The sequence below is a fragment of the Leuresthes tenuis genome, unplaced genomic scaffold (assembly GCF_036924035.1).
Source record: "Leuresthes tenuis unplaced genomic scaffold, fLeuTen1.0.hap1 SCAF_13, whole genome shotgun sequence".
NCBI lineage: Eukaryota > Metazoa > Chordata > Actinopteri > Atheriniformes > Atherinopsidae > Leuresthes > Leuresthes tenuis.
In genome coordinates, this window is record NW_027325367.1 from 11427577 (window position 1) to 11439590 (window position 12014).

The window sequence follows — 12014 nt, forward strand, 5'->3', positions numbered from 1 at the left end:
AGATGATACATTTGAAATAATCATGGGGATACCTTTGACAGTGGCTCAAAAATGGTGGTTGTTCTTCCAACTGGGAGAAAAGAAAGACAGCCATTAAAGAAATTCTTGCTTAGAATAAAATCTAGTTTCAATCAGCTCCTACTATGACCGTGCTTTGCAGGATGAAGCATGTGGGGAAAAAACAAACCAAAATGAAAAAGGAAATGAAGCCATGCGTTACAGGTTGTCATATTTATCACTGACATTCTCAGCAATTTATGTTACTTTACTTCTTCTGTGGAATAGACCCCAGTGACCAGCCATCTCTCCTCCAATACATCAGTGAGAAATGTGAGTATAGATACAGATGTCCAGACGTCAGTGCAACATAAACACGAACATCAGATCCTTGTTCAGTATGTCCCGACATTACACTTTCTCTGCAGGGAGTGAGACTCAGACATGGAACAGTGTGCCTTACTTTGTGTTCGCAGCTGTGTTCAATTTGGGCTTGAAATAGGATTTTGTCTTCTCTGCAAATTTCCCATTTCAATCAAATGGTTTCCTATTCTCAAGGACATGGAAGTTATAAAACAAACTGTAAAAAGAAAGACATGCAAATTAATAAGATTTCTTCTGTTTGAAATTCTATTGAGGCCATGTTTGTGCATCATTTAAAAAGGCACTGTTTTAACTTACAAGCCAGGCATTACATATCAGTTTGAACACAGAAGCTCTGTAGGATACTTCAAATAGAATGAGCTGCTTGATGTAGCTATTATTTCTTAAAAGCTTCTCATCTCGCCTCTTAATGTTGAGAAAGAGTCATACAAATACAAGCTGACAGAAACTGATCATGCTAAAACCTTAAAATGTAGTCCCTCTACCTCATGCCTGCCTTATGAAGTCATTTGAGGTTTTAATTAAGAGTTTTCTGTCTGCATCAGGCCTGTTGTGATATTATTACTTTGTTTTCCAGCAGGTAGCCATATTTGTGTTTGGAAGGTTGCATTGGCTTTTGCTATTTCATGAAATGTAGATTCATACAATACTTACGCTACAGTTTAGTGGGTTCTGCAGGACTTTATCAAAGTGTGTCTTCAGCGTTTTGTGTAACCGACCTTGTAGATGCCGATCGACTGTACATGTATTGAATCTACGTGCCGTTGGTGCTTGCAGTCAACTGACACTACCTGCGATCAACTGCAGTTGAGCATAATCAGGTCTTTAAAATTCATGGTGCGGTATTTGTTTCCAGGCAAGGAAAGGGAATGGGATACTCAAGTGATAAAGGGCTTGACTGATGGGTGGCAGAGAGAAACTTTGAGTGGATCAGAGAACAGGTGATGGATGAGAGTCTCGTTGATGAAGGCGTTATGTGCCCTTTTGTCTTTTATTTCGAGAAGTGTGCTGGAATTTCTTGGTGTTTGGCAGATACACCATGCACAAAAGAGTGTGGGTATAACAGCCTGGTTCCATTTAGTACTATTGTTGAAGGAAATTGTTTGCAGGAAAAAGAAAGTCAAGTATTCTCCGAGATGTCGGGGAGTGCATTGGAGCACTTGGTTTAGTGTTATATTGTCATATGAGTTATTAACAGGGGTGGAGCAACCTCTTGCTTCTCTTGTCTGGTTTCACAATGGCAATAAGGCATTATTCTAAATGCTAATATTGAGGCTTCATGACTGTTCATAAAGCAGTAAGGGATATAATGGTGGCTACTTGTTCTTTTTATAAACAATCTATAGTTTTAATGGTGCTGGATAAGAAAATGTGTTTGTAAGAGGACATTCAGAATGTATGATGACAGTGTATTGTTTTGTATAGGCTGACCCAACCAAACCATGCAGTTTCGTAATAACTTAGTCATTTCTTACTCTGTCTTTTGCATGACAGTGTGCGTGATTAATGCCACAAGCCATCTGCACAAGAGTTTTGTACATCTTAAAAGTGGCAAAAATTATTTTTGTGACAGTTTCATGTTATGCTAAATGTAGGCATTTCACATGGGCATTTAAACAATTTTTATTTAAGCCTTTATTGTAACATTGCTAAACAGATACATGGAATCTGCATTGGAAAAGAAAAGCAATGACTGGCAAGTTTGAACTGTCTGTTACACTTGACACATCCTCTGTATTTTCCAAAAAAACAATTCTAAAGGTTTGCTTAAACTGTGTTTTAACTTTTCCTTAAAACATTTCACTAGTATTTGAAAATTCAATTTAAAGCGGGTTTGTTTATTGAGGTTTTATTTATTTCACACAGAAGAACAATTGAAGAGGGGAAAAAAAAGTTATATTAAATAAATCGCCTCTCCAGAGGAAAGAAGTCAAATCAGTGAACTTCTTTCCTGAGGGTAGCAGTGTCTTGTAGCTAGACCAGTAAAATAACATAATCTCTTGTGAAAATGTTTACCACAGAAAAGAACTAGTGCACCACTTGTAAGATACAATGTGGGTTGTCAATTCTGAACTGAAGATTTTGACAGCCTGCATGACAGACGTCTCTCTGGGGAACAGAACTGCAGCAGATCAGGCAGCTATTGAAAATCTTGTAAAAGAGAACCAATCTTACATGGAAAATCTTTGTCAGATATGAGCACTCGAGCACATAACTGTAGATTATCATAGAAAAACAGATATTTAAGCGCACAAAATTACACATTCATAAATGTGGTACTGTCAGATATGTTAGAAATACATAGGCCCACATGACCTTCTCACAAAGTCACCCTCTTCCATAAGACAACGCACAACATGACATGCTTGGTGAAAAACAAATTCTCTATTTGTGAAGCACGAACAGCCATCTTATCTTTCTGTCGCCTTATCAGGTTTGATCTTTGTGTCTCTTGTGAGTGTCTTGAGTATAAACAGAGCAGTGGCCCTCTGTCGTCTCTTTTCGGCTGTCAGCAGAATTTTCTCTTTGGCTCCAATGCCGATGTCTGCAGCTGCTGAATTCGCTCTGTTCTGTCACCAAAAGAATTTATTCAAGAGTGAATAACATACCAACACGCACATCTCTGGACTGGCATCACACAATAGTTTTGTGGTGTTGATCTCTGCCTGTCTTAAACTAAGCACAAAAGCTGATTTTGTGTCGCGCTGTGATAGAGAAAACTGGAGCATGTTCCTCATTGATAACACTGTACGGTGTAATTGAATCATTCATAGTGGACCTGATGCACAAATATTTCACCAGTTGCTGTTATTGTTGTTATTGCTGCACATTGGAACAATCCCATTATGTGTAAATTAGATCAAATTATGTTCACAATTGTGATATTGTCACTTATGTTTGTTATCATGGACTGTGTATTGATAAAGGACAAGAAAATACCTTATTTAGTACTGGCAGTTATTATATTAACTCTCTGTCATTTGGACCACTGTCAAACCTGTATGTTTAAGAAACTGGGTACATTTGTATTTATATTATATTTGTCATCAGTTTAGAAACATGTGTTTAGTTATGAGACCTGCAACAATATTGCACCCCTGTTTAGCTTCAACATATAAACCGATTTTCGCTACATATTATAGGAAATCTGTTAAAACTAAGCCATAAGCTGATTGTCGTTGACCTGCTTTGGGGTAAAATGTAGAACAACAAATGGACGTACCTTTCATCATGATGATTTTCTCACAATGCACCTTAATTTGATTAAACACCCAGCTAAACTGACTTCATACCCAACTGATTGGCTTAATGCTTGACCTGTTGTGGTGGTTTTCATGTAGCCGGTCGCGGACCCCTCTAACCCCCCATGTAGCCACCATCTGCACTTAAACCATCCTTTTAATCTTAAGTCATTTAATCTTCTTCTTGTTCTTCATTAGCCTGTGATGCTACCTGGAGGGCTGCAACATCCATCGGCTAAATGGTTGAAATGGCAATCCGTCAAGACTTTTTTCACTCTCACCCAGATTCACATGACTGCCTGTTTTAGTGTCTTATCAGCATTCCTTGATGTCTAGATTCTGCACCAAAGGAGATACATTGAATCAATTAAGTCACGCATGAATTCATGCCGTTCACAGGAGAAAGCAGTATTAACAATGGCTCGCAGAGGCAAACTGACGTGAGCCCTTCCTTATATTGCTGCGTCTGCTTTTCTAATGACAAATGATTCACTTTTCCAGACTGTGCTGTCCCTTAGTTACCTACCTTACTTTCATGTAAAGGAAATGCATCTTCTGACTAAGTCTGTCTTATCACTTTAAATCGGGTTACTTGGTGCAAATTTCATAAATTATTTTTATTTACATCCTTCTTTATTTGGGGTATGTTAGCTAATGTAGTCACAGATTTGACGAGGGAGACATGCATAACAAATTATATTCAAATTATATTCTCAGTCTGTAATTTATAATCCTTTAACCTTTTGGTTTGCATATCCAGTTAACTGTAGTTTAAGATAAATATGATTTGAATTATATTTTAAAAAGGAACTTGAATAGCAAACTGGACCAAACCTAAGTTAGTAATATGATCCATTAAAATTTTTTAAACAAACAAATTGACAATATTAGCACTAAATGAAAGCCAACTCTGCAAACTGTTGTGTTTTTAGGTGACATCTTGTGTCTTATCGGTCATGAGCCAAGCATGAAGCAAGAGCACCTACAATGTACAGTGAATGATTTGAAATAAAGATGGGGATAAAGGGAGCCTTTCAAGTGCAAATCTCAACATCACTTATTTGGATATCTTCAGATCTAGATGGCCCCCAAATGAAGTGAACTTGTTATATTTTTGAGTTTGTAGTCACCCAAATGTATGCTCCCCTGAAGGGATGAAGGTCACAGTGTACCGTAAGTTTTAATTGGTGGTCAGCAGTTGGTTAGCCATCAATTAGAAAATACCAATTTATCTGTCTTTTAATCAATTACTCAGTATAATAGGCAGAACAAACAGGCAGGGTAGCAGGTGCAAGTCAGATTTATTTATTTTTGTCTTGACAAAAGGACAACAGGATGAAAATGGAAAAAAGTAATGGTGGGAAGTATTTTCAAAAGAAAGGGGTTTTCTGGTGTGTTTTAGTGTCTGATTGTGAGGTAGCGATTGTGTTTCTACATAAACAATACACAGAATACACATAGAATACACACACATACATTTGGAGAGGGAAAAAAAAAACAAATGTAGTAAAGATTTTAAAAAAAGAGAAACTGCACACACAAGTGCAATCATAATAGTACTTTGGCTGCCAACAAAATCCAAACCTGTTGTGTAATCCCTTTAACCGTTCCCACAACCTAAGGGCTTATCCATCAGAGCATGCATCGCTATGCTTCACTCCCTCTTCACGCTTAGTGAAGGTTTTTTCTAAGGACGGCTTGTGTGCACTCCTCCCAACAAGCATACAGCACGGCATCCTTAAGAAGGGGTGATGACAACAGATTTCATCACAAAGAGGATAAAGAGTGAAAGACGATAAAGAATAGAGCAGCATAGCCAAAAAAAAAAAAAAAAAACACACAGGCATCAGCTTCAATGGATTATCTAGATACTCAATGTTTTTCCCATCAGTTTGGACAACTCACTCCACAGCAGAGCAGCTCTTTGTCCTCTGATTTTTCTTATTTCTTTTTTTTTCTAGGCAGTGGAAAGCTAAACAAACTCCAATAAGCTAGAGTTGCCTACACCTCAGACTGCTTCACAGATTCGTGAGACTATCCTCGAGCTGGAAGCAACATTCAACAACGGGTGCTTTTGAAAATTTGTGCAGATGAATGGATGCATAACCAAGGTCTGTACCTAAGAGTGAGAAAGGAATGCAAACGTCAAGGACTCATACAGAACCCAATTTAATTTCCAGGGTGCTTAATTTCCACCTTTGTTTTGTTTATACTTGAGTTACACAGATATTCAGGTTCTCTGGGCAGAATGGACACTTTCATCATGCACCCATTCAGCAGCTTCTTTAGGGGGATGTGTGGAAGTGTGCAGAGATAAGGATGTGCTTATTATGCTTTAGAATGTTACTGCTGTGAAATGATTGATAGATTACACTTTATTTCTCTGATAGATTGCTTTGTTTTGCAATAATCCCAAGCAAACATATTTTTACTTTTTTACACAGCTGCAAACTTTCAAGTTTGGCTTGTTAAACAAAAAAAATGGAGTGGCAAACAGGAACCTCAGTCTGTCACTGAATTCTACAGTAGTAAGGCATAATTTTGTGTTCCTGTCTGCATGCACTTAGAAGTGGTGCTGTGATTTCACATTGCACAGATTTCCCTCCTTTAGGCAGTTGTCAACATGAAAAAGAAGCCAGATTAATGCAAAGGAGTTCATGTCTGAAAGGGACTTAGCTGGATCCAGTTGCTACTATGATTAGCATCACTGCTCTGCCACAGAGCTAATGCTAATCGGAGCAATTAGATAACAGCACGTGTCTCAATTTATGCAGCTGGGGCCAACTCTAAACCTCATTTAGAAATGCAGTACAATGACAGTGATCGTCAATTATATCTGGGGTAACAGGGATGTGCAATGCCACAGATGGAGGGCACATCATCATGATCCCTCCCGCTAATTCATAGACTGATTTGCATGATCCATTTAGGAAGTATTTATGAGAATGGGAAATGACTGTCAGTGATGAGGCAAGTAGGATAGTTAGAGGTGAATTTACTTTTCCTTGTTGCTTGTTTATACCTGCTATAATTTGTGCAAATGGATTCACAATGTGAGCCAGCAATCATTCAGATAATTGGGCAAAATAAGGAAAACTGAGGTTTCGATCAAGCTGTTAATGGTGAGTATGTGGTTTTCCAAGTGATATACCGGTACAAGACTAAGAATAACAATTAATTAGAAGTCAGAATTATTTTGTGCAGTTTTGACTACTGAGGAGCTCAGTAACTATAAATACAAAGTATTTGTGTTTAAACATTTCCTTCAAGCTATTACCAGGTCATACAGAGTTTAACATGAGATAAAAGTTAAGATGTAGTAAAATTTTGTCTGGGAAGGATTAGGGCATGATGGTGATTACAATTATAGAATTTGCTGTTGTGGTGATTCCAGCTAAAATAGTAAGGGACTCGTTACTGTCATTTCATTACTAATACAGTTTAATTCAGTGATGCTTTAAATTGTCAATGCCATTTTATTCATCAGTAAAGGAAATGTATCTACTATTATTTCTAAGCTTACAGCTGGAAGCTTCCATGCATGTATATAGATATTCTACCAATTCAGGAAGAGCACATAAGACCTTGAAATACAGCAAATACAACAACTTTGCTCAAAAAGGTGAGATGATGGTAAGGTAAAATAGGCTGTAATTTTACAAGCACCACCCATCTAACACCACCCCGAAACACTGTGTTGATCACTTATCTCTCCACCTTCTGCAAGCTCATGGGCTTTCTGTGCTTTTTAGGACCCAATGTCTTAATGTAATCGGAGTCCTTTGTGGCCCCACTCCAGTCCAGTAACAGCAGAACTTGGTCAGGACTCAACCTATTTGACATGTAGACTCTGTCTCAATACAACTCTGCAGGCATAGATTCAACCATAAAACCAGCATTTCTGTCTCAGCAGATTTTGCTTGCGCCACTTTGCCAAACCCGCTGTTTGTTTTTTAAACGATATTTAAGTCTCTTTGACATCCTGGGCATGTGTCAGATAGCTAGACATTCCACTAAAATTGCACCCCACAAATATGGACAAGGATTTGTGGTAATGTTGGCTTTGAAGAAGGTACCAGGACATTGGAATTGACACTGATCATTGCTGAAAAACTCCCAGCCTGAAGATCTTGTTGAAATCTGGTTCTAATTGAGTTTTGGCTACAGAGAGAAAGTCATGAGCCTGCGAAAGGACGGACACAGATAGGTGCAGATGTGTACACAAAGATCCCTACATGTTTTGGTTTTAAGATGGTATAGGACAGCAAAAATCTTTAACCACAGTACATGCTTTTACACCAGGAAGGTTATGTACAGCTTTGATTACTGTATGTTGTGCTCTTGCTTTGTTTTATGTCTTGCCATTCTGTAAGAAGCAACACATCATGATTATCCCTCCCGGACAACAAGGATAAAGGAAAAGATCCCTCCAACAGTGCCAAACACAATTTACTGTAAAAAGCACAAGATTAGTTTCTGTTTTAGGAGACTTATTATGTTCTGGGTCTTTTGGTCAAGAATAGATTGATTTGAAATGTTCTATATGTTTTGTAGACTGCCATCATAATTAACAGTCTATTCATAAAAGAAAAGAATATCAAGAGCATTGTAAGAGGTAAATTACAACTCAGCATGATAAAACAATTGATTAATCTACTGATTAAATCTATAAGGTAAACAGGTGTTTGACAATGTCTTTTCATTTCTGGAGCAGATGCAGGCACAAGCTTTCACAAGCACATTCAGTTACATCAGAGCTGATGTGTGAAGAGGTACACCTTCTAATGTGCTGATTTTTGCACATCTGATGCTATAATAGAGGTGTAACAGCACAGTCTGTTCAGTTATATAACTAGTGTTAATGCAGTATTTTTTTTTCTAAGTCTTCGGCGGTGTTAGACTTGTTCCTTTTTTATTACCCCATCTGTGTCTATTATTAAAGTTTGGGGAAGCAACATTGTTCCTTGAAAAAAAGAGGGAATTAAATAAAAAATTATTTAATACTTCAAATGGATTTATTTTTCTTCTTTTATGTCTTTCTGCTTTTTTGATATCACATTGGAGCTTTAATATATTTCAGTATCATGTATGCCCACCCATTATGACTGGTGTGCAGTTGGTGAGAGGCTGGGGTAGTTTGTGGTTGGAAAAAAAAAATTGTTGTTGTGGTGTGAGGAGCAGTGATAGCTGGCATTAGAGGAGTGATTCTGGGACACCAGTGATCACTCAGTGGGTCCACATGATGAGATTAACTTGATTCTAGCTAGAGTTGGGTTATGCTACTGAGCAAGAGTAATTATCCTTGGATATATGGCGGTGAATGAATCGAATCACTGGCACAAAGCATGCCATATCCTAGTTCCATAGGTAGCGCTGTACCCATTTCAACTATCACTAATACAGCAACTTCCGGTTGACGTTTTCACCACCACCATCACCAACAACAAAACTTTCTAAAAGGCATTTGAGAAAGATGGCGAACGAAGACAAAGATGAAGCTACGTCCCTCTACATTTAGTTTGTGATGAGCATGGTTATGGCACAAACGCGATGCACAACGGCACAATAATAGTAATATCATCTACTTCAACTTCCGGGTGACGGTCGCGGGAAAAAATCTTGAGCATGCGCAGAACGCTTGATCCGATCCACTGTAGTCTACATGCACGTTCAGTGTACATTTGGTTCGAGTTATCTCAGGGTCTTAATTCGATCGCTTCTATCTGATTACTTTTTTTTGTCAGATTAAGGTGTCGACATGAACTGAATAACTCAATCTTCTTGTAATTTTGCCATTAATCCGATCCGATGGCACACAGCACTTCCTGGAGGTGCCCAACTAGACGAAACACCAATGAAAGCAGGTTCCCACCTGATGACCCCAATGACATGCTGGCCAGCACTGCTCACTGGTCTACATAGGGATTATAGGGAATTATATACTTAGTCTGGTCCATTTTTTTTAAAAATTTCATTTTTAGCACAAATTTCTTGTGTTTATCTTAAATTCAGACCAAGCCTACCTACTACTGTGAATAGGGCAGCTGACAACAAGGAAAGATCATGTGACAGATTGGAAAGACAGCTGACAGGAGGCAAAGACCCCAAAGGTGCTGCCATAGGCCAGCAGTAGCGAGGCGTAGCAGCTTTGTTACAACCAGCATAAGCTACAAGCAAATTAAGGAGAATACCCCTAGGGTCAGCGAGAGCAGGGGCTGAAGATGACTCACAGGCAGACTACATGACAACTGGCACTGGAACGAACACGACTACGGTGTGGCCGCATTTATCAGTACTTTTTAAGAAGTCAGGCGAAAAAATTGGATGAAGTCCAGCGGCAGGTAGAAAACCACAGTCCGAAGGATATCAATAACACAGCTACGGAGGAGGAGGTTCTAAGAAGGGATGCAGCTGATACTGAGGTGAATAGGCCAGTTAGAGAGAGAAATCTCGAGCAGAAAGCTAGACTTAAGTGGCCTAGGGCAAATAGCAACAAAGAATGGGAGGCAGTAAATAAAGATTTGTCATTAATATTACGTAGGCTAGGAGGAAATACAAGCGATAAGCTTGAGAAGATGGGAGATATAATTTACTCCTATGGTGCAGAAAGATTTGGGGTGCAAGATAGAAAAAGGGTTGAAAGAGTACAATTAGTCTAGAGGTCTAGACGGCAAAGAGAAATGGAGAAATTGGAAAAGGAAAGAAGAAACTTAAGAAAGCACTGGAAAATAGCTACAGAGGAAGAGAGGGAGAATTGAGGAAGTTTTGCAGGAAGAATTGAGAAGCAGGCTGGCTACTGTCTGTGTACGAGATTCCATTATCTGTTGCAGAAAAAATGGAAAGATTAGTTAGCTTTTACATTAGGATATGGCTAGGAGTTCCTAGATGTTTAAGTACTGTGGCACTGTATGGGAAAGGCATACTCCAGCTTCCAGTATCTAGTCTAGTATAGGAATTTAAATGTACTAAAGTTAGGACAGAGCTCCTGTTAGCTGAGAGTAAAGATGTGGTAGTTAGTAAGGTGGTTCCAAACCCAACCAAGGGGAGGAAATGGAATCCAAGAATGGCAGCTCAGGAAACAGAAGCAACTCTTAGACATACAGAGACTGTGGGTAATGTTCAAATAGGCCGGGGAGGTTTGGGGCTTGGCCCAGGCAAACCCGTGTGGAGTAGAGCAAGTCCTAAAGAGAAGAGAAAGCTAGTTTTTGAGCAGGTTCGTAGACAGGAGGAAATGTTAAGGGGTACAAAGGCAGTGGCTTAGGCTAAGCAGGGACAGTGGTTGAATTGGGAAGATGTAGAAAAGAAAAAGCTTGGTTGGAAAGAGCTGTGGAGTATGGAGGAAAGGAGTATTAAATTTTTGATAGGGGCAACATATGATGTATTGCCAACTCCCCAGAACCTAAAATTCTGTGTAAATGGAGACCTGTTATATTTGTTATGTTCAGGTACTGCAACTTTAAAGCACATTCTGTCAGGTTATAAGGTTAGTCTGTCACAAGGCCAGTATAAGTATTAAGTAGTATTGAGAAGCAGAAATCCAAGACGTAATCCCAAAAACACAAGACAATGATCAAACCTAGAACACCAAAATAACCACTGATAATGCAGACTATCTGGCAAAGAATGGGGAGAAAACTAAAGTATTTAAACATGGAAGATAATTAAGAGAGAATGGAAAACTGGTGTGTCGGGCCTGCATGGCATCCCCTCCTCCTGCTGGTAGATGGAAAACCAGGAGAAAACAAACAAACACTAAGCAGGCCCTGGAGTAGCAGCTGTGGCTCTGAGGAAGACATTCAGGATGTATTTAAGTGGAGGGTGTGGCCCATGTGAGCCTGTTGAAATCAGGTGGCCATTTTAGGTAAGTTGGCCTGTATGGCCTTGTTTTTGCTGGCATTTGTAGTGATTGTAGGACTGTTTAGTTGAATTTGTCTGCTAAATCTGCTAGTGTGCCTTGTCCTGCCTCCACCTCCCCTCATATCGCATGGTTGTTTCTCTGTGTTGGTCATGCAATGGACTGGCCAGACATAGCCTGTATTTCACCCAGTTGCATCTGGGTACAGGCTCCAGCACTGAATTAAGCTTTAAAGAATTAAGCGGGTAAAGAAAATGGATGGATGGTTTAAATCTTAACTGAGGTTTACAGGGACCTTTGTGCAAGCATAACATGGATGTATGAATACGTTTTGAATTTGGTGTATTAAAAGTAAGCAGAAAAAAAGCTTCACTTTTGTCCTTAACCTTCTTCTATCAGCAAAAATTAAATTTTCCCTAGATATGAATAGAATAATACACATGAAGTACCGTGCAGAGCTCAGTCACACTGTTTAAAAGCTTGCACTCCAAAATCTTTCATTCTGTTTTTCTAAAATGCTGAGCTTTAACACACTT